We start from the raw sequence: 23957 nt of genomic DNA, 5'->3' as shown, positions 1-23957 counted from the left end.
GTTTGGGTCAAACAGCTCCACTGGGAACAGAAAGTTGGAAGCAGAAAGTTGCAAACCTCAACCCCAGCCCAAAGCTGGCAGGATTAGATACTCCTAGATTTCAACCGTGTTTAAAACTACCAGATCTAATTCCTGGTCACCCAACCCAAGAAACCAATGCTCTCCTCCCCAGTATTAATCCCTTAAAACCTCAAAAAAGGGGGAAGAAAAGGAGGAGAGCAGAGTTCCCAGATACTGGGAGAATTCTCCCTCTCTCCTCTCCCTCAGTTCCCCCTTTCACTATCTGCAAATTCCTTTTCCCTTGGAGGAGACTTCACTCTTCAGCAGCCCCAGACACCTTCTCCTCCTCCTCAAATCAGCCTAGCTCATTATATATCCCTCTGCATGACATCACCCTGGCTTTGTCCAGTTATGGAGTGCCACACTCCAGACTTTCTCTTAACCAATCTGCCTGAAAAGCCTTCACTCCCCACTGGCCAATCAGGCCACAGGATATGACATTTTTTTGCCTGGTGTAACAGGGAACCCTAGCCCTGTCACCGGAAGACAGGTCCGCCCCTTTAAGGCCAGAACTTTCTGGGCATAGAGTACTAGTAAGGAAGGGGTTAAATGCTGAACCTGGCCAGCTAGTCAGCTGACCGGAAGGGGCAGGCCAGGACTATAAAAACCCTGGGCAGCAGGATAATGGAGAGCTAACAGCCAAGGAGGAAGGAGTGTATCTTAGAGCTTTATGGAGAGGCTTGGTGGGTGGTCCAAAGCTGGGGAGAGGGGAGTTATGGAAGTCCCGGAGAGACAACAGCTGCACTACAGCAAGGGCTGGAGCTGACAGTGGGGAGCTACAGCCTGAACCCTACAAATGTAAGCTTTCCTTACTCACATTTTTCTAGTGGCAGTTATTGCCCACAGACAGGACTGCTTTGTTTTTATTTCTTTTGGTTACTGAATAACACTAGTGGTTTGGGTGAGGCTATTAGAGGAAGGAGGAGGCCTCACCTTTGAGGCTCACTATGGAGTGGGGACCCTGGCACCAGTGAGGGTGTGGTTTTTGGGGGGTACATACCCCCTGGTGCCAGTGGGGGCTCAAGATTTTAGGGTGCACTGACCCCAGTGCCTGAAGGCATGATCTTAAAAAGGCCAGGGAGGTCTGGTGCACCTGGGGTGCAACTTTATTTTATCTTTTTTTCTCTTTGAACTGGAAAAGTGTGAGTTCGGGACCATCCCCTGGCTTTGGCCCCACAGCCAGGAGGTTGCAAGTTCAGTGGCCGGGCCTCTGGGCCAGGTTCTAGGTTGGAGCAGGAAAGGGGGCCGTGAGCCTCAAGACACCTGAAAAGGCTAGAGCCTCCGAGTCAAACCCTGTTTAGTGGGTTTAGATGGGGAGGCCTAGCTAGAGAGACGGGGGTCAGGCCCGCGTAGGTGAAAGGCCCCAACATACAAAATACAATAAGCAGTCTCCCACTCGCAAGAACATCATCCTCATAATTTCTATCAAGATGTGGCAGGAGAGTAGGGGGCGAGACATGAGAACTTCAAGGAAGACTCCAAGGGTGCCCCACGTAAGGTGTGGATTACCAGGGAAGATGGCACTGGGGAGGGCAACCTGTTACCCCTAGATACAAGGCCCTGACTTCCTATGTGCAGAGCATGTGGTCAGAACAACAGGGGTGATATTGTCTACATGAACACGCACAACACAATACACAACAACCGAAAGCATACACTTTGTCATATATAACCCAAGTTTGTGTGAGTGTTACATATGCATAAGTTATTGGGGCAGGAACACTTTTTTAATTGCATCTATCAGTAAATCATATTTGACATAAAGCAGAATTAACCTTGTGAGAATCTAAAATTTCCAAGTTCTGTTTCCTATAATGATAATAAGCTATCTTTTTGCATCCATACTTTCATTTTAAAGCCAGAAGAGACCATAAAATTATCTAGTCCAAAGTCCATCAATCTTTTCAAGCCAAGGTGAAACAATCCAGGTCCAGTTTGGCACGGACTAGGTGGCTTTAGTGGAGTGGCAGTGACGGGGCTTTTCCTGAGCCTTCACCAAAGCCACATAACTGGAAGCTGTCCCTGGGCCACTACTGTTTTGGCCAGCCCTAGTACCACCTCTGCAGAGCAAGTGCGCTTCCAGCAGGAGGGGAGTTACACTGGGGCAAGGCCAGGCTGCTGGAAACTGCTTCCACAATCATGAACGAGTGTCCCCAGAAGCTGGGGGGCCACGGCAGCACTGGCAGTGGTGGAAGCGCAGCAACGGTAAGTGGGGAACTCCCTCAGATGCTGCTGGCACTGTAGGCAGCAGTGGGGAGGGGGTGGTGAGCACCGACAGACACTGCCAACAGCATTGGCGGCAGCCAGTGGCGATCGCTGACTGCCTGCAGATGCTGCTGCCAGTGTCCGCATTAAAAGGCGGGGGGGGGGGGGGGGGTAGCAATTGGCGTCTGCCTGCAAGTGCTGCCAACACTGTTGACGGTGCCTTTTCATAGAGGATGCACCTGCATGCACCCCCTATGCATTGCCAATGTCCACAATGTTGCTGCTGCTGCTTCTCCCCTGTCCCCACATCCCCCACAATTGGCCCCAATGCAGTTCCTCACCAGCTGGAAGCTGCTCCAACCACAGCCTTGGGGAAAGTGAACGGCGGAGAAGAGGCTGAGAGAAACAGCACCAGAGTGCTGATAGCTACCAGCCCCCTGGCCCTGGTGCAGCTCCTTGTTGCTCGGGCTCACTGTATGCATGGACACGGGCAAACTGCTACAGCTTCATAGGCCAGAACCAGCCCATTCACTATGTTGCTGATCCAGTTTAACCTCTTGCATGCCAAAAGCCATTATATTTTATTTAATTATCCCTATACTGAGTCCAGTAAGATGGCTGTTTTATAAACTACCACCCTAGGATAAAAACAAGGGTTAGAGACTACACTCGACTAGACTGTTGTATGGGACCATCATGCCTCCCGGACAGCAGTAACAGGAAAGATTTCAAAGCATAGCTTGCCCATTAGTCTTGGTCAGAGGAGTATGGACTAAAGGCTGTATTCCCATAAGAAGTTATTTCTTGCCTCTCAAAAATATTTGGACCTAGGACCCAGCTAAAGGACCCCTTCACAATTATGCACTGAAGGAGCTACAAGTAACTTTATATAACCTCTTTCAACAAGCAGAAAAAATATGCTTCAAGCTAACAAAACATTTAACTAGTTATCACAAATACAACTATTATCATAAGTATAAAGTAACCATAAACCCTTATAAAAGATTAAGTTCTCACTAAAGCAATAGTGCTTTCTTTACCATCCTTTCCAATACTATTCCTTACCAATAGTGAGAGGAATATGTTGTACCTTAGTTTTACTGAACTATACCTGCTTAGAAGCATTCTCAGGCAACAGAATTTATCTATTAGAATATCATAAACAAGACGTGTGTGTGTGTGTGTGTGTGTTTGCTTAAACATTTCTAATTAAAAATATAGTGACACGGGCAAATACTGTGTCCTTCCACTAGTAACAAAGCAGGCTGATAAGTCAACTTGGGCAACCGTGGTTTTTATTAAATATTACTAAAGTGCATACATCTAAATCGGAGGGATTTCCTATTTGTGAGTTGTGATTTATGTAAAGTGTTTCTGCTTTAACAAAACTTTCAGCTTTTTCACCCAGCTCAGCCCAGAAAACAGAGAGGATTAAGGAACATATTCATATAAACAGTCAAAACAAACCAAATTTATAGTTCACTTGACAAGAGCATATTTGCCAACTATTCATCCTGTTTGACTGTGTTCTAGTTCAGGGCTCTCCAACTAAGCTGCAAAGGGCTGCTTGCAACACCAGCAGGAGCCACAGCTCTGAAGGCTGCAGGACATGTATGCATCTTCACCTCCCCCTTTTCATAGACATTAGGGCTGGAAGGGACCTCGGAAGATCGAGTCCAGCCCCCTGCCCAAAGGGCAGGAAGTCAGCTGGGGTCATAGGATCCCAGCAAGGTAAGCATCCAGTTTGCTCTTGAAGGTGTTCAATGTAGGTGCTTGAACCACCTCCAGTGGCAGGCTGTTCCAGACCTTGGGGGCTCAGACAGTAAAGAAATTCTTCTTTATGTCCAGCCTGAAACGGTCTTGTAGTGGTTTATGCCCATTCGACCTAGTCGTCATCCCTTGGGGTGCTCTGGTGAACAAACGTTCCCCCAGATACTGGTGGTCACCCTGATAAACTTATAGGTGGCCCTGTAACTCAAGTACTGCACAATGTACAGAACTGCTTTACCTTCAGCTCCTCAACTGCACCAGCCTGTCGGTTCCCCTAGTACTGCCTCACCCTGCCTGCAGGAGCAAGAGCATGCAGCAGAAGCTGGAGAAGAGAGGGTGCTGCCCCCTCCCCCAAGACCCCACCTAATCTTGCAGCCAGAGCAATAGGGACAGCAGTGGCCAGGTGGGAGCCTGAGGGCTAGATGCTAACCCCACTGCATGCAGTCTACAGTCCTGCAGTGTCTGTTATGATATCTAACACTGTAAGCTTTTACATATAGAGCTGAGAAAAAAGAAGACCTAACAACTATCAACCCTGAATACAATAATGCACTAAGCCACAGCACCTTTACAAAACAGGTTTTGGGAACCTGTGACAGCTCTCATCCTGTGAGTCATGGAAGGGTTAACTCCTCCTAAATGGAGACATTTGAGAACACCTGATGTGCCAGCTTGACGCAGAGGTAGCCTCTGTAGTGAATTCAGCTGCTGGAAGAAGGAGCAGACATCTGTGATGTCTGAGAGAGCAGAAGCCAGTAAAAAGAAATGGAAGTCCCTGGGAGAAGGGAAGTTATTCTTTACATTAGATGCTGCTTAATCAAGATCAGAATTGATTAAATTAATATGTCCTGATGAACTAGTTTATCTTGAACTGAGAGAGATTTTTCTTACAGTGTTTTTGAGTTTGGTAAAAAGCTGCCATGTCTTGTATTTTCCACTTGAGTACCAGCAGTGAAGACGGATACTTTGGGATGGTGTGTGTTAACTCTCTATCTTGATCCTGTTACTTGTTGAATTATCTCAAACGTTGCTGACTTAGAGTAGCTGAGGTGTCTGTAAAATGCGTTGCTTTGCTACCAACAATGTGAGGCCTATATGAATGTGTAAAAGAAAACCCTTATCATCCATACTGAGTTCTTCTCTGATATCAGATCTGTGTGGATGGGGGGGGGGAGGGAATGAACAAGGATGGGCCTAATCATGAGCAAGCATGTTATTTCTTTTCAGTCTTGTTTTGCTAGATGGGGAGGAAAGTCACCTACTCAGCTAGTCCCTCACAATGTTCATCTCCAATAGTTTGAGATTTCCTGGAGTTTTCATAGGGAAAACTCTAGCTCCCCAAATCTTTCTAGGTAAGGACTAACTTCCTGAACTTCTGTACTCTTCAGGTGTGGCTCTATACCTGCTCTTTTTTGTGCCTTGTGTAGAAAGCAAATGTCTAGTCTTTTCTTCTACCACTAGTTAAACTGTCTGACTCTATAATAATGCAGTCAGTTAAAACCTGACTGTATCATCCCTGTTGCTGCTTCCTGTACCATGGCCAGAATCTCCTTCTGCCTTTTGTGGAAGGTAACCTGGGAATAAACTGTATCATAACTCCACCAAACAGCTTTTTTGTTTCCTTCCCCTACACCTGGGGTTGAGGGGAGAGTTGAATAGAAGACTGAGGGAAGCTTTCACTAGTAAGGAATGGCCTAGCTGGGCACAACTTAAAAATCTTAAGAGGAAGGGAGAAAGGCCTGGTGAGTAACTAAAAGAGTGTAAGTGAATGGGCAAGAAAGAGTGCTGCAACAAGAAGCTTGGTGGGGAAGGGATTCTCTTGTACTGAAGCAATATTTACCTTCATCTATCCTAGGTGAAGTGCATCTGATAAAGATCTCACTTTCTCTCATTCTTCCATTGTATAGGTGATTTTTCTCTCTGTGTTCAGTAGATGAAGGTTTCCCAATGGGCCTGGATGACTTTTCTCATCTGTCTCTGGTGTGCATGCCAAGCCCTACTTGGCAAGGGCAGGGGGAAGCATATTAAAACTAAAATGAACTCAGTATGGATACAACCTCCTCCATAGATACCATGTTCTAAAATAAAAGCTACTCTTATTATGTAGCAAATATTCTGGAATGATTCCTTCACTTCAAAAGTAGAGTGAACTCACTCTCACTCAAGAATAGTTTCTACATCTGGAAGCTATACTAAAACAGTGTAAAAGTATAATTCTTCTATATTCATGTTGGTTGCTTTCCCTGTGTATAGACAGCCTTATTGGTAGGTATGTTTGAATGGGTGAGATCCTTTAAATCACAAAATACTAAAAAAACCTAAAAGCAGATGAAAACATAAGGTCCTATAAATGCTTGCAGGCTTCAAAATTATGACCTGCTTCATTAAAAAATAAGACATGCATGCTAGGAAAAAATTATCAAAACCCAGCAAGGAGTCAGGGAGCCATGGGTGCTTAGAAGAAAAGGAAACCTTTGTGTGGTAGGTAATTTATTGTACATCTTGATAGTGAAAGGTATGGAACTAAGGCAGAATTTTAGGAGAAGCCAAGTCATAAATGAGAGGTGGAATCTGGGAAACAAACCCCAGGGAGGGCAAACTGAAAGACTGATTTTTACACAACCAGCACAAGAGAGGACATACTGAAATGGGGACTTGTGTATTCCCTTATGTTTTGGATGTTGCATTAGAAAGTGTGAGAGATTTCCTCACACTCTCCAGCATGACGAACGAGTTCCTGTTAAAAAGCAAGGAAGAAAAATGACATACTTTTAGGAGGGAAAAAAAAAGAGGCAGTGAGAATCACACTAAGGCACTTTGCCACACAATCCCAATTTGACAACAATGGTAAAAGACACAAGGGAGTAAGACACGAGGGTAAAAGACATCGGATGCAAGCACATGAAGCTGTCCCTAATACAAGTGCACCTGGGGTTACACCTGCCTGGCAGGGCTTGCAGCTTTTTCACAAGTCAGGGACAGTGTGTAGGTTGTCATTCCAGTAGGGATTTCTCAAGTCCTAATCTGTTAGAGTGAGAATGTGTTTTATCTCACCGGGAAGTGAAGGGGAGTATGTGTTTGTGTGTGATATCTCACTGGGAAGGGGAGTGTGTGTGTTATTTCACTGGGAAGTTATTTCACTGTGGAAGGGAAGGGGAGCGTGTGTATGTACATGTGTATGTGTTATCTCACTGGAAAGTGGAGGGGCGGGGGTGCAGCACCCTGCCAGGAGTTGAACAGAGAAAGGCAGGAGTGAATGCTAGGGGTGTGCAGGTGCGTGTGAGGAAGCGGGGGCCGGGCCGGGGCAGCCGGGGGCCACCGCGCACGCTGGGGCTCGGTCCGTGCACGGACGCGCCCTGCCGCGCCGAGGGAGGAAATGGCAGCGCGGGTGTGCGGGGGGGAGGCCCGGAGCCGCGCACACGGGGCTTGCAGGCGGGTGCCCGACCGTCTCCGCCGCTAGCTCCGCGCCGAGCCGAGCCGAGCCGAGCTCCTCGCCCGCCGCCTCCCCATCTCCGCGGCGTGCACATCCGCAGACACGCGGCGACACCCGCCGCCAGCAGCCGCCGCCGCCACATCACATGCGACCGCCGGGAGATTACATGAGAGAGAGCTGGGGGAGCTTTGCCTTCTCGCTCGTCCGGCGATCGCCGCCCTGATGTCCCTCCCCGAGGATGGCTTTCCCCTTCTTCTTCCTCCCCCGGCCCCCTGCAGCCCGCGGGGAGGCTGAGTCGGGGTCGAGCCCGTAGGGCAGGGGCAGCCCCCGGACAAAGCGCTCCCCGCGCCGCGGCTCTGGCAACAGCTCGTTTGCAGGAGGAAACCCGGGAGCAGCCCCTGGAGGAGCAGGGAATCCCTCAGCCCTTTGTGCGGCGCCAGCTTGGGTGTTTGCTGCCGGAACGAGGTAAGCACAAGGGGCATTTCTCTTGCATGAGAGACCGCGGAGCCTCTTGTAAGACTGAATCATGCCTGCCTGCTTCCTACACTGATATTAGTTGCCACGGAGGTGGCAGCGGCCATCTGGCTCCAAGCGGACTTAGAGTGCACGTTTCTGACTTAAGCTGTTATTCCCGAGTCCCGTCCCTGGGAGCTTCCTTGGCCAAGGTGCGCACACAAGTGCGCCTTGCAGAAAGGGGAGCTGGAAAAGCCCTTCCCATTCCAGCCTCCCGACTGTTTCGAGGACAGGCTGAATGTTAGGAGGGGTCCTTCATCCATAGGACTCTCTCTCCTTGCTGGATGCATTGGAGAGACTATAATGTAGCAAGAATGTATTTGTATTTGTCTTCCTTCAAAGCCCTCTGTGAGGGGCAGAGTGGCATGCTCTGCCATCCTGCCCTCTGCTTTGGATGCTGCTCAAAAATATAGGCGCATCCTTGATTTCCAATGCACTCGGCTGCTTGTGGAAACCTGATGATATAAAATGCAGAATCTCTTCAAAGAGATCTAGTGCTCTAATCCCCTTTAGTCCTTTAAAAACCCTGTCTATCCTAGCAGCAAAACTATAACATGGCACAAGTCTTAATGTCTTCACCACTACAGGGCCGCGGCATACTGCAGTTTTGTATAGTTTTATATAAAAGACTGTTTATATGCATGTTGCATGTTTTTATATAAACTATTCCATTCCTTAGACAGCTTTTGCAGCAATATTTAAATACATGAATACAGGCAACCTATGTTTATGTCTTATGTAGGTACTGCCCATATTTATAGTAGCTCTTGGACTTTATTCAAGTCAAGTTACATAATGATTAAGATATAAATAAACAGTATATTTACAGTTTCGTAGACATTTTAACTCATTGCTGATGGGACCAACTTGAGTTTCTACGCAAGTGCTAAAATTGTCACTCCTTAGGTGTGTGTGTGTATATATATATTTTTTATTTATTTATTTATTTATTTTTACAAGAAGGATGTGTGTATACTGTCAGGTGGAAGAAATATCCCTTAGCAAATAAATAGTCATCAAGACCTTGCAACTAAGAGGACACCCAAGAGAAAGATTTCAGTCAATAATCCTATCCTGTCGTGCTGAAGACCTGCCAGGGTTGGTTTAGAAGAGGAAGAACATTAGCAAAGCAGAACAGGTGTTGTGATGGGGGTAACCTGCCTGGTGAGGAGAGACTTTGATTTAAAAAAAACACAAAGTTACCCAAGTTTGCCCAGTGGGTAAGTTAAACAAGTTTCTGTCATCACTGGAGAACAAGAATTAAGCATTTGTGATTGTATATGAACTGGAAAAAACTAAGCATCAAAACATGGGGCAGGGTGTGATCCTGCTTCCAATTGAAGACCCCTAGACTTCAGTGGCAGCAGCACTGATCAGCTAATGGTCTGTGTGAATTCTTTATTTTGGACTTTATGTATTGACACTCCAGAAATCTTTGTCAGGGATGGTAGTTCAGTGCGCACAAAGGTTGTACATAGTTGGTATTGCCCACTAATGCCTCTTCTTTTAACCACTTTTAAACCTAGTCTCTCTATTTGCAGCTGCCCTGTCTTGTTTGTAAATGATGGTTCCACATGCTGTTATTAAAGCTGGCCTCCTTGCTTTCCTGGAATATCACTGATTCTGGGCAGGCTGGCCTTAAGTTGCTCTCTCACAAATTTATACAGTTCCAACTTTAAGAATGAAAACAGCTTTGGATCAAGATGAAAAGGAAGTGATGATTTGAACAGCACTCTTGATTATGAACATTTCCATTGGCTTCAGCATTTTGAAAATTATTGTTGGCTTCACAATGTAGTTTCCTATGTATTTATTATGCCTGGCTCTCTCTCTCTCTCTCTCTCTCTCTCTCTCTTTTTTCTGTAAGTTTAATTAGCACATTCTGACTTGCTATTCAGGGGCAAGCCAAGGAGGAAAAGAACAGGGGGTAGGATCTTAGAATAGCTTCCTTGCCAGAGTTTGTAGCTCTGCCAAATAACTGTGCTTCTTACTTTTAAAAATAAAATCTCAAACTTCTAACTTCCTTGAGCTTTATGTGACTACATGCATAGATAATGTTTTTCTTAGGCCACTCATATTTTTAAAGCTATGCATCTACAGGGATCCCATTCAATAGTCTACTTCATATTTTGCTCATTTACTATACCAGAGAGGAATGTATCATTTCAGTTCTGCTTGCTTTATATGAAAACAGTAATGTAAAATAATGACAGGGCAAATATTTTTAAAACAGATCCAAAATGATACACCTCTGGCTGGGCTTGACTTGAATAAGTGTGGAACACTTATTCTCCAATTATCACAGGCAGTTAGGGACCCAGAAATTTGGCCAGATTGCATGCAGATCTGCTTTAAAAGTATCTATTTTTAAACTCTCACGGGACACTTTCTTGTTAAATAATGTTATTATTACATTCTAAATTAATAGTTGGCATATAATCCTTTTAAGAGGGAAGGTGCCCTCAAGAATAGCAAGTGACCTCACTCAAGTGGGATTTTGTTTGCCTATACTGCTTTTTGGGTGTATACTGTTTGGCAACAAGGCGTTTTAATTTCTAGACATCTGAACATGACAGATTCAGATACAGTATACAAATAACTGTGGTTTGTTTTAATATTGCGATTCTTACCGGAAGTTTGGCATTATGAGTGAAACTATGTTATTTCTTTATATGAAAGTAACATTTTTCATTCATATTTTTTGCTGGGATAGTACTATTGGATACTTTATTTGTTGGCTTTTTCCATAAATTTGTGCAATATTGTCACCTTTCTATTTTTTTCATATCTTTCCAACAAAAAGAAACGAATGCATATTTCTTGATGCAAGATTTATCTGTAAATCAGCGTCATCCTTTAATATTGAATTGCATATCCTTAGATCTTTTTTGGGTTAGACCACTTTTCAAAGATAGTGGAAGTAGTGGAAATACCTTTGTTTGGGACATTTAAACCAGAATGGAAACATATGGATAAATTTATAATAGAAAACCATCTTTTGTTGGTTTTTGCTGTTAATCTTTTGATCTACATCTCTGTAATTTTATGACCATCTAAAAAAGGTCTATGGGGGTGTCTTGTCTGTTATACATTTTCAGATATGGTACCTGTGGACTATAGGAAGCAGATGATTAACTTACCAGATGAAGTGTAACCATCATTACTTTTTTGCTAAAAATTAATGTAACTGTCACTAAAAAAACAGCAAAAGTGAGCAGTTGAATCAAAACTTTTTTCTCATTTCTGTGTTTGACTTATCTTGGAATCTAATACTCATATAGCTCTGTTGGTTACTAAATAATAGACAAGCCCTAAGAATAATATATAACAGTAAATATATTAAAATTGTATTAAGCTTAAGATGACCATATTTCTCCTTAAAGGAGGAAGAAATAAAAAGATCCTCTTGAGAGTTATTTGAGAAGTATGGTACCAACTATACCCTAGGGCGTATGTCATACACACACATCTGTGAAGTCAGTCAGCTTGCAATTTAAGAGTCCACTGAGATTACTGGAAACTAAGGAGCTGTATTGCTATTTTTGTTATAGAAAATAAAACGAGTGATTTTTAACTATATGTTTAGTAAATATTGAGTCTTATGTAAACTCTAAATGATTCTTACTTATTTATGGTTTATGATCTCACCAACAAGTATCCAGTAAACACTAATGGAATATAGTCTTCATACCATAAAAACCTAATGCAGAAAATCTACTCTTAATTAAAATGTCAGGTAAAACAAAGTATTTATTGTTTGGATTCTATGCGGCCCTGTTCTTCTTGCAGACCCTGAGGAGGAGTCAGAGGTATGATATTAGGAGAAATTAAAGGGGAATCAGGAATAACTTGAGGCATACACTAATGAGATGCATAAATAATGTATTTTAAGGCTAGCATTATGCATAGTGTTTAGAAGTAACTTGAATTCTCCAGCAACTGTTTGCTTTTGGGTTTTTTTGTTTTGTTTTTTGGGTTGGGGAGGGAGTGTTGCTTGGATTAATTGCACCAAGCAGAAGTTTTAAATCCTGTTATTCTATTTTCTGTGACAAGTAAGACCACCACAGTATATCATGATATTGTATGCTGCTGTACTTTGTTAGGAAATAAAATGTCGTCCTTTTTAGTAAGATAATAGGCAAAGAAATGGAGAGTGAGGCTGTCTTGATAATTAATTGTGCCAGATACTAAAACGTAGCATTCCTGGACTACACCAAGAATAATTTTATCCTACTGATTATATAACAAGTTAACGAATGAAAATCAATTATTACATTTCCTGGGAGCACAATACAAATATGAAACAAATTTAATTAGGAGCATTAATTATAAATATCTCAAGACAATTCATAAAGTTGTTGTTAACCGTAGCTCATTAAATATGAACCTTTTAGACAATAAGCCTTATTTTAAGTTTGGAATACAAGTGATAATGTGGAAAATAACAAACATTCAACAGCACAAAATGAGCAAATGAAAGCTTGATTCCACAGATGATTCAATTACATATTTTGATTCTTAAAACTTGGAGTCTTCAATGAGGTTGGCCTCAAACTAGTTAGATGTTCCCTGAATCATCCCACTATAGCCTATTACCATATAGTTGATAAAAATACAAATATAGCTGGTACAAGAATACCACTGTTGGAAAGATGCTGGGATAGTTTTGAGCAGGAAATGTATTCAACCAACCAGCATTTTACAAAAGCTGGAACAATTCCACTGATGCATCAAAGCAGATGTAAAACTGAGAACTCAAATAATTGGCCTTGGAATCACAAAGGCATGAGGGACACTACTATCTAATATGGTTATCTAGTAGTTCCCATCTAGAAGGTCTCACCTTCCAGATTATTTCCACCTATATCTTTTTTCCCCACTCTAATTATATACATAATATACACTACAAACCTCCTAATTGGTTAGTCTCTTGCTAGAATTGTATTGTGGCCAACACTTTCATGCTTGAGTATTGCATTAGACACAATCCACGTTTAAGCACCTCCTGAAAAGTGGTTAGATCTTCAGAGATACTGAGCATCCCCCAGCTCTTCTGGAGAGAAGATGAGAGAGATGGATATTTAGTAGCTATTAAAATACCCATTTTTACTAAAGGATCTAGATTTGAGCTTCTATGGTTACTTTTAAAATAAAATTTCTAAATGTATTGACCCTTCTGACAGGGCAGACTTCTTTAACTGGTTTCCATTTAGGTTCTTCACTTTTATGTTTTGATTTAATGCATAGAATATTTTTTCATTTAATAAATCAACACATTTATTATTGGTCTTAAAGGGAATTAATTTCGAAATGCCTGATTTGTATTCTTTTGTTTATTTGTTTGAATTCATAGACCAACTCTTGGATCTGAATATGACTGACTCGAACAGCTGTTCACAAGCTTGACTTCCTGCTTTTCAGAATTACTGTTAGGCCCAGTCCTAATAAGCCTTGGAAATTAAAAAAATAAAAAAATTAAATAATCTCACTTTAAACTAGACTGCAATTTGCTGAAACACTCTCTTCCTGGTTACCAAATCTTAAACTTAGTTTGGATGTCTCATAGCTGCAGATAGGAAAAGACCTCCTTACTTCAGTTAATGTTTGGAATGTAATAATGTTGAGTCCTCCTTCAATGGGAGACTTTTTAGCCTAGTCTTTTGTGAGACTCTACCAGAGGATGTAGAAAACCAGAAAATTCAAGGTATTGGAGTTTTGTAATGTTGAAGGCTTCCTGTGAAGAGACTTAGCAATTGTGCATATTTCTTACTATATACAATATGCTAGTTAGAACCGAAGGATGCAGGAACTCATTGGCAGAACCAGGCCAGTATCTTGAAAACAAGATATCTTCTTCTGTACTGGACTTTACTTAACTGTAACTTTGGGTCTCTGATTCAGTGTTTAGATTCCATTAGTAGATTCAATCTCTGAACTCAAATTTGGTGGTTAGGCCTAGATCTGTGGTTATAGTTTTGATGTGCTTTCCTTAAAAATGAAAACAAATCATGGGTTTATCATCTGACATCACTGCTTTGGAGTCTCAAAGAAAGAGTTATATTAACAGGTCCGACTGTACTTGTTAGAAGCCACAGTTAAAGATTGAGATCCCATTGTGCAAGGTGCTATTCAAACACTGAACAAAAGACAGTCCATTTTGCTGGAGGCAGTGATAATTGGCATGAAGCAGGGAGAGATAAGAAGACTGAAGAAGACAATGTCTTCAAAACAGTACAAAAACTCTCACCAGTGTTTTGGGTCTTATGATTTTGACAGCATCTTTTGAAAGGAAAGCAAGGTAAAAATCTCACCCACAATTTCACATGTTGTAATGAAATTGTGAAAGCCCCTTTCAAATAGTGAATGAAAAGTTAGGAGTCCAGGGATCTAATTTAGTAATAATAATTCTTGTATTTTTATATTACCGCTAGAAGCGCCAGTCAAAATCAAGCCCCCTTTGTGCTTTCTGGGTTACAAAATATAGTAAAATTCAGCCTCTATTCTGAAGATCGTACATAATCAAATGTTCCATTCTGGGTATATGAATTTAACAAAATTGTCCACAATACACTCTGTACTACTCAGTGGCAGTTCGTCCACACTCGGCTTTCCAGGGAAGGATAAGTATACAACAAAAGACGATATCTTTGGCAAAAGCAATAGCTAAGTCCTTAGCAACAGAAAGTAAATGTAAATAGAAAGCACAGATATTGTGGAAAATTACATCCAAAACAAAGTCCTAAGAGAGACCCTAACATGCTTGTGTTAGACTAGCTGAAATGTTAGTAGACTTTGTAAGCTAAGCAAAAGTATGTTACAATGATTTGATTTTTTTTGTAAGAATTGGATAACTAGTACTTGTCAAAACACAAGCTAAAGTATTAATATGAGGAATAGCAGAAGACTAGAGCCGGCCCAGAACTAAAGATCATTATATGTCTTGATTCTCCTTTGTCACAATATCTGAAACCAGAAAAATGCATTAAAATCAAGAGATGGTACTTGACCTGCAATGCTGCACCCTCTACCAGCATGTTTACTATGGCTTGTGTAAGAAGTGAGCCAAAAGCCTGATAAACACATAAAGGTACTGGGAGGCAATTATTAAGTGATGTATGTTTGAGAAAGAAAATAGAGTGAAAAAGCATAGGGAATGAAATAGCTTTTTGCTAGCTATGGTAGTATTTAACAGGAGGTTTAAGGTTTATAGTGCTGTATCAGTGTTCAGGGTCATCAAAGTGTAATAAATATGAGGGTTAGTAGCCAAATTACATTTAGGTGTCCATATAGTGTCATACCAGGCATGCAAAGTATAACAGTTGTTAAAGGGCTGTCCATTTGCAAAAGAAATTACCCTGGTAAAATTGAAAAGATGAAGCTGGCAAGCAAAGCTTAGACTTGCATTTAAAGTTCTCTAAGTCTACTACACTTGGGCCCTGGGGACAGTCTACAAACTTTATTGGAAAAAAAATTCAGTAAGGTAATTATAACTGCTATTAGGGTATTTAAAAATCTTAGATAAGCCAAAACATTTGAGCATTTATGGTTCCAAGGTTTTTGCAAATATGTTATTAGTTATACTCCCCCTCTCTTTAGCTGTCTTCCAGCTATTTAACTGTTACCATCCAGCCTTTGTTGTTTGAACACTTTAACTAGTAGAGTCCCAAGTGAGGGGGAGTTCACTAGGCAGTTTTCCTGGAAACTCTCTCTCTCACCTTCCTTAATTGTAAGTTTGGTGAGAGGAAGCAGGGAAAAGGGAACCTTTTAGAACCAAGGAGCAGAAGACAGGCCAGCTTAGAGGGGAGCTTGCTAGGGAAGATGTGCTTGGAAGAAAGGCAGCAAGAGTGGCAGCAGATTAAGAGACCCACAGAAATGGCTGGAGGGCATCACAATGCCACAGCCATTGCCAGTACCTCTGCTTTGCACCTGTGAGGTGTCTGACAAGGGAGGGCCACTCACTATTAAGGCTTCCACCCAGGTCTTGGTTTGGCACTGTGAAGACTAGCTTGTAGGTTCCTTCCAGGGACAGCCAGATGGGGGACTGCCTGCGATATGAGCAGTGCCTCTTCATATGTCCCTCGGAGAGCAGGCAAGAGAGCTGCAGGAGGAGGTGGCATCCTCCATCATGAGGCATCCTCCATCATGAGGACTATCTTGATTCACTGCTGAAGGAGACCTCTAGGACTGGAAGAAGGACTGTAAAAGGCAGCGCTAGAGAAAGAAAAAGACATAAATACCCAGAAAAGTGGAAGCTGGAAGCTTGTGACTTCTGGCAGCAAGCAGAAATCTTTATCTCCACCTGCAACAGTTTGCCTGGAGAACAGATATGGAGCCCTGGCAACAGAAGAGGAGGAACATGTTGCATTGGTGGAGGAGGCCAGACCAGGCATCGCCAAAGTTGGGAGGATGGAGATCACTGCCACCAAGAGGAAGCAACAGGTGATGATGGTTGGAGACACCCCTCTGTGGGGGACAGAGGCATCCATCTACCAGCCTGACCTGTTGTCTCAGAAGGTGTGCTGCTTGCCCAGAGCCCATACCCGAGATGTCATGGAAGGCTCTCCCCTGGCTTTCTGACTACTGTCCCATGCTGATCATTCATGTGGTCACCAATGATACTGCTACAGATGGCCCTGAGCAGATCAAAGGTGACTACAGAGCTCTGGGAGCAAGGGTGAAGGGGACAGGTGCTCAGATGGTGTTCTCCTCTATCCTTCTGGGAGGAGGCATTCTGCAGATTAATGCATAGAAAGAATGTAGAGAAATTGGAGAGTCCAGCAGAGGGCAATGAAAATAGGGAGGGGGCTGGGAAACATGACTTCTGAGGAGAGGCTGAGGGAACTGAGCTTGTTAGGTATTTACACATGTGCTCCAGGATTGTGGGGAGGGGGGGACTTTAATTAAAGTGCCTAAAGCATCGTTCGAGCTTTAGTTAAAGTGTCCCCGTTCCCCCCCCCCCCCCATTATTCAGCATGGGGATGATGATGTACGTGACACTGGGTTCTGCTACAGCGTGGTAATTATCATGCTCCAGCAGACTCGATTAATTACAGTGCATCAGAGCAGCCTCTCTGCATGTGTATAGGTGCCCATTTAGTCTGGAGAAGAGAATACTGAGGGGGGATTTAATTGCACCCTTCAACTACCTGAGGAGTGGTTGCATAGAGGATGAAGCTAGACTGTTCTGGTGGCAGATGACAGAACAAGGAGCAATGGTCTCAAGTTGCAGCAAGGGACATTTGTGTTAGATACTAGGAAAATCTTTCTCATTTGGAGGGTAGTAATGCACTGGAACAGGTTACCCAGAGATGTTGTGGAATCTTTCCATTCTTGGAGGTTTTTAAGACCTGGGTAGACCAAGCTTTGGCTGGAATTATATAGTTGGGGAGGGTCCTTGTTTAAGCAGGGGGTTGGACTAGATGACCTCCTGAGATCCCTTCCAACACTATTTTTTCTGTAATTCTATGATTTGAAATTACTGCTCTTTGGATAACTTCAGTTTATGCATCTAAATAGCACTTCCATGATTAGGATGATGATATCATGGAAATTATTAAAAAAGCTGTATTTATTTGAAGAATGTGTTTACTGACAAACCACTGTAAAACGTGTGTGTGTGTGTGGGGGGGGGGGGTTGCAGCTGAAAAGTGTCACAAAATTGTTCAGGTCTGAAACCTAAAAAATCCAATATTTTCTTTTTCTGAAAAATAAAATGTTTTTAATAAGTTACTCAAGAAAACTGTCATAAGACTGGTACAATATCTATGGCTAGACAGATTTCTTACAGTAACATCTCATTAGTGCCACATCTTTTTGAAAGATTTATTCCCAAAGAAAAAAAACAGTATTCCATTGTAGAACATAACTTAAAGAAGATGAATGGTAAATATCATATGTGAGCTCAAACTTTAACTATTTTGTTTATGATTTCAGCTTTCTTGTGTGTGTCTTTATATAGAGAGTTGGTAGTGTTGTGTACAGTTCAAGCTGTCTGATACTTTCCATTATAAGACCCTGTTTTCAGTCTCTTATTCCTTTTAAATTTTGGTTGCATGATCTACTTTTTCTTTACTAGGTGCCTGCTTGAAGCTGAATTACTTTAATAAAGTGTCAGCTAAGTTCAGTTGTTACTCAGTGGATGTATCTACACATCACCCTACAGCAACGTAGCAACACACTGTGTTGCTGTACAGCATATTATGATGACATAATGATCCTATAGATCTACACCTGATCAGCAGCTATGTCACCATAGTGGTGTGCTGCCCCATTTTCATGTGCTGCTACGGTAACATAGTGGCAAAATTAACTGTGTGCCATGTGCAGGCTCAATACAGATGGTTACTGTGCCATGCTTTAGTACTCGGAAAGGAAGTACTAAAGCACAGTGCCATAGCAATGTTGCTGTATAGTGTAGACGTGCCCAGTATGAGACAAAGGAAAAATACAACTTTTACATATTAACAAACACTTACCATGGTTTTATAGGAAAGTTCTAAACTTTTTTTTATGCTTTAATATGGGGATTTACAACTTGGCGGTTTAGGAAGTGCTAGGGGTTGCTATTGTGCTAGGGGTGTGCCTTTTGTTATTAACATATACCCAAATCTCAGTAAAATGCTCAGTAAAAAAATTGGTAGTTTCTCTGCGCGCAGATTGAGTGTAGTATAATGAGACAGGAGGGAGAGTAAGCAGAATAACAATCTTTTATACTCTCTTTTCCAAACCTTGGATCATCTCTCTGTCTTTTTAGGACTTTCCAGAACCATTTTATAGACTTAAGCCTCAGGATGATTGTATGTAAACCCATGAAAATCAGATGTTAATAATATAACTGAATGGAAAACATTTTTCCTGTTCCATGAGAACTTCAGGATTTCAACATTTTTTTCCTTTCTAGAAATGGGGGGGAAATCAATCTAAAAATTTGAAGGCCCTTCCGCTTCCCCTCCCCCCCCAAAAATCAGATTGAATCAAACAGTTTTGCCCATTTAACTTAACTTGATTTTGATTTTTCCCATTTAATTTTAACTTTTTTCACGGTAGGTTAACTTCAATTTTGAAGCTATGTTGGTTAGAATGGAAAACAAGATCTTTTCAGATTTATGAAAGAGGCTTCCTAGTAATTCACTATATTTTCTAAAATTGGGAATTCGTCAGAAGTGACACTTGTGCTATCAGTTTCAAGAAACCAATATTTTCCCATAGAATAAATGCTTTGCTAAAGCAAATTCCCAACCAGCCCCAATGAATAATTCCCAGGCAACTTCAAGAAGAGTACTCTACAGATCTCTCCCCTTAGATACATTTAATGTGTCTATATGCACTGCAATGCAGTGTCATGTGGAGGTTATACCTGAACTACCTATGGGTTAGCTAGCTTGGGTACTGGAAGCAATATATTTGTTTCCGCACTTGGGTTAATTGGCTCTTTTAAGGAGAATAGTGGATTAGCCTGGGTAGAATGCTATGTTAATATTGCTTCTGGTAGCTGAGCTAACATCCCCTAACGTGGGTATTATCTCTGCACAGCGCTACACTGTGCCATTTTATCAAACCTTCATGTATACTTAAATATTATTTGGAATTCTATGAAAAACTTTAAACAGCAACTATTTACACAATAAATCTACTCTGTTCCTTATATGTGCTTTCTTGCTTTATCACTCTTACACATTTTTAAATGAAATGTACCAGTATAAGACTTGCACTTTAATTCATGCACATAAACACATATTCCCTCTGATCTGCTTTCAGTAATTTCCCAGTCTGTTCTGTGTAACAATGTGTAGTGTTGTGTCATCTGGACTTTTTAGAACTTGCAAAGAATGCCAAAATCTCAATTCTTTCTGAAGTCTTTCAAACCCTGTCAGCAGACAAATCCAGCCTTTGTCTTAATAGTTGGCTGGTTCTCAGTTGATGGTCAAACTCAGATCAGTGTTACCCAAAGGGTGCCAGTACACAAATGTGGAGGCTGTTCCATTATGCTCTAATTACAGCACATTGTAGCAGACTCGATTAATTGAGTCTGCTGGAGTGTCGCAAATACCACTCTCCAGCAACCTCCTGCATCTCATGTATCAGCATCCCTGCACTTAAAATGACAGCAGGGATGCTTGAACTAAAGCTTGTTGAACTAAAGCTTAGTTCAAGTGCCACACTGTCTTCTTTAAGCATGGGGATGCCGATACACGAGATGCGGTGGCACTTCAATTAGAGCGGCTCTTGGAGCTGCTCTAATTAAAGTGTTGCTTCCCCACCCCCCCAGAGCACATGTAAAGTGCCCAAAGTGATATGAGTATTGGGGTCAGTGGAGTAGATATGAAATCTTTGGATTTCTATGCTGCTCTAGGTCTATAGAGAACTCCTTTTCGTATCACACGACTCATTTGTATAAGAATGTACAAATCTTCACCCTAGGAAGCTCTGCCCCAATCTGTCTTTATCTGGAATAAAATTCCTGTCCCAAACAGTGTGTTAACACCTCACTAATATAGTTGATCTGATCCTGCAAGAGGCTGAGAAGTGATAAGCCAAATATTACCCCAACAAAGAGCTTTTCTTCTAAGTAGATACATTAATTGGAAGTGATATAGGTACCATACTTTACTTGCATACCACATGAGCCTTTTTCCCCCAAAACAGCCCATCGAAATTGGGATGTAGGGAAACTGATTTTCTGCAATGTAAATGAAGAAGGTTATGGGTTCCTGTAGTGTGGTTCTCTCTCAGCCCAGGAGGGAGGGGCAGAGGAGACCCTTCAGGGTCAAAACTAGTTTTAACCCTGTGCTGGCTCCTGGGTAGTAGAACTGTAGTTCTGAAGCTACAGCTAGAGAATGAACCACACATGCAGTTATGGCACCTTGTAGCATGTCAGGGTCCCAGGGGTGGCTGTGACACCTCCTAGTGGCTCTGCAACAGTGCCTTGCCTTGCCCTGCCCACAGGGTGTCCTGCTTCTTGCCTCCCACTCCTTGATGGAAATATAATAAATAGGGAGGCTGCTCATGGGCCTTTGCATGGCCCCAGTCTGACTGAACCCCCGCTAGGGTTCTCTGGCACCCTACTGGTCCCCACTATTCCTCAGGCCCCCCGTTGAGCCTCACTGGTCCGCAGGCCCCTTGCTGGGCCTCACTATAACTGCTGCCACAGGGTACCTTAAGCCTTAGGGGCTAACTGCATGGCTCCAAATCCTCCCCTACACCACACCTCAAGCCTCACGGATATCCAGATGTCAACCCTCCCCCTCCCCCCACATGCTGCTCCCTTGAAGTGCAGAGAACAGCTCAACGTGCAATATGTGGTGCTCCAGACGTGTCTTTGGCACCCATAGGTGGTGGAAGGCCTGGGCTAATGGACTTAAGCCCCCCCCCCCCCAAATCAGGGCAGCGGTGGCAGCGAAGAGGGCTGCACCCTGAGCATAGGCTCCGAGCAGCTGCAGTAGGGGACATGCACAGACATAGACATACAGCCACAGTCTGCATGGAGCCAGGATCGCAGCACGGTGACTGTAGAGCACAGCCCACCACAGCAGGCAAGTCTGTGAAGGGGAAGGCGCATGGGGGAGAGCAGATCAAGGCCCCCACCATGAGGGAAGGAGTGGGACAGGTGCTGGGGTAGGTCTTGGGATGGTTGGAGCCTGGGCAGTTCATCCAGGAGTATGGGGAGGGGCTCCTGCTGCTGCGCATACCCTGGGGGAGGCATCAGTGGTGACGTGACCCCTGGATTTGTGCACAGGGTAGAGGCAGACAGGCTCTGTGTCCCACTGCTGCTGCCTCAGGAGCCATGTGATGCCATATACATGCCACCACTATGCGGGAAAGGGACACAGTGCAGCCTGGTGGCAGTAGGCACATGGTGTTGGGTGGCTCCTGAGGCAGTGGAGCACAGAGCCCCAGCCTGCAGCAGCAGCCCACCTCTACCCCATGCACAAGTTCAGGGGGCACTTGTCCTCCATGCCTTCCCCAGAGTGCGCTCAACAACAGGAGCCCCGCCACGCCTCTGGACGAGCCACCCAGGCTCCAACCATCCCATAACCCACCCCGGGGCCCCATTCACCCCAGCCCTTGCCCCTGCCTCTGCCCCACTCCCACCCCCACTGTGGGGGCCTCAATCTCTGCCCCCCACACCCCTTCCATCTCCCCCTGCCCCTTCCCCTCCACAGACTTACCTGCTGGGCAGTGTGTGTGTGTTTGTCCATCTGTGTCTATGTGGTGCCACATACTGCATGGCCAACCGTCATTTGAACTCGGGCATGTTGAACCTATGCTGTGGCAGCTAAGATTCTGGATTTTTTTTTCTTCATCATTTCTTCCCAAAACAAGATGAGTATGTTGTGTGTGTGTGGGGGGGGGGGGAGGGGGGTGGTATGCTAATACATATGTTATTTAGGCCTAGCCTTTCCACTAAATACATTTTTAAGTGTTGTGTCAATTAGCTACCAACTCTATAGGACTGTGTTTCCTTTCCCTATGAACTTTGGCTCAACTCTCCATTGTTCACTGTGTATGGGTTGGGGTAGGAGGGAAGGGAAAGGGGTCTGCAAGTTGCCTTGCCTACCATAAATCTTTCCTATACAGCTTCCAAGAACAGCATGGCTAGTAAATTTTATGCCCTACTTCTGGCTGTTTCTAGGCTTCACTCTATATGTGTACAGTGACAACTAAAACCCAAATCTCCTCATTGTTTTTCTTCGTCTCTTTGGACTAAAGTCAAATCCTGCCAAAACATGCCAGTTACTCAGTCCACTGAATTGTCCCTGCTCATAGCTAGCAGCTGCCCTAGCACCAGAACCTAAATAAGGTTAACAGTCTTTCATGTGGTAACCAGGCACGTGGAGGAGGAGAAGGAAGAAGTTTCTGACTGCATTGCGGAGAAGGGAAAAATTGCACAGAGGGAGCTTCAGAATCTAGAAGTTATGGAAAGAGAGGTTGCACAAGGCAGAAGGAGGGTGGCCAAGTGTAGGGAGCTGGGGTGCAAACAGGACAGGAGAGAGGAGCTAGAAGTGGCAAGGGGAAGAGGGTGTAATCAAGAAGGCATGCAACAGGGCATGCCTGGGAAGAGTGTATAGGAATAGAGCAAGGATGGAGAGAAGAACAAGGTGTTGGATAGAGACAAAAAGTAATAAAGACAGTTTTAGGGTGTGTACAGAAGTGCTCTGTCCATGTTTTACAGAATTGTAATTTAGAGCACTTCTTATAGCACTGTAAAGTTACAGTCCTCTTAAACATCATAAAAGTACAGTATGGGGCGGGGGGGAATGGACGGCAGTGGCTGTGAGCCTCCCTGCACTTCCCAGGCTAGGAGGCAGGTGGCACTCCACAGCCTCTTGGGGCTGGTCATAAATTTGACCAGCATACAGAACTTATGCTGTAGGTTGCTAAAGCGCTGTAGGTTGCTAAAGTATTGTAAAATACAGAGCTTCAAATTGAGTACTTCATTTAACAATGTCATGTGCCCTTCTGTTAAGTCACAGTAAGAAAGCACTTTAAAGACAAAAAAAGTAACTTCTATACATGCCCTTAGGATGCAGTGGTAGAACCAGTTTATAACTCCTAGAGAATATTCCTTTCTAGAACCTAGAATTGAAGCCAGGAGTTCTAAGTCTCCTTTGCTGGCAGCTAGTACAGGTTTCCCTCAATTTATGCAGGTTCTTTACATACGAATTCTTACGCGATGAGTATATTTAGATCCATAATTTATTGCGTGAGGTAAATTTGCTCTTATGCAATCAGTATAGACGCCCCTCCCACCCAAGCAGGCAAATCTGTGGGGGGAGGGGAAAGGGCCATGGCCCCACTGCAGCCCCAGCTGCAGCAGCCCCGGGAGCGGCTGGAGCCAGCAGCCTGCAGCCGCTGGGCTGCACCATGCTCCGCCTGTCCCCCCATGCTTGGGCTCACCCCTGCTCCTGGGTTGCACTGTGTTGTGGTGCAGGCAGCTGGTGCTGGCTGCTCCTGGGGCTACTCCAGCACGGGCTGG

General features: G+C 43.5%; 1 protein-coding gene across 2 annotated transcripts in view; it reads left to right on the top strand.

Moving 5' to 3' along the window:
* The first annotated feature begins 706 nt into the window (after positions 1-706).
* Positions 707-23957, top strand: part of KCNB2 (potassium voltage-gated channel subfamily B member 2) — a 356221-nt gene continuing 332970 nt past the window's right edge. Inside the window, exon 1 of one of the 2 annotated variants that reach the window (XM_059723982.1) lies at positions 707-858. The gene's annotated coding sequence lies outside the window, so the exon portion shown is untranslated. Of the gene's footprint in view, positions 859-7390; positions 7934-23957 lie in introns of those variants that run through there. The other variant, XM_019498719.2, reaches the window with a different exon arrangement.

The sequence above is a fragment of the Alligator mississippiensis genome, chromosome 3 (genome assembly GCF_030867095.1).
Source record: "Alligator mississippiensis isolate rAllMis1 chromosome 3, rAllMis1, whole genome shotgun sequence".
Lineage (NCBI taxonomy): Eukaryota > Metazoa > Chordata > Crocodylia > Alligatoridae > Alligator > Alligator mississippiensis.
This window is presented reverse-complemented; position numbering and strand designations above follow the sequence as displayed.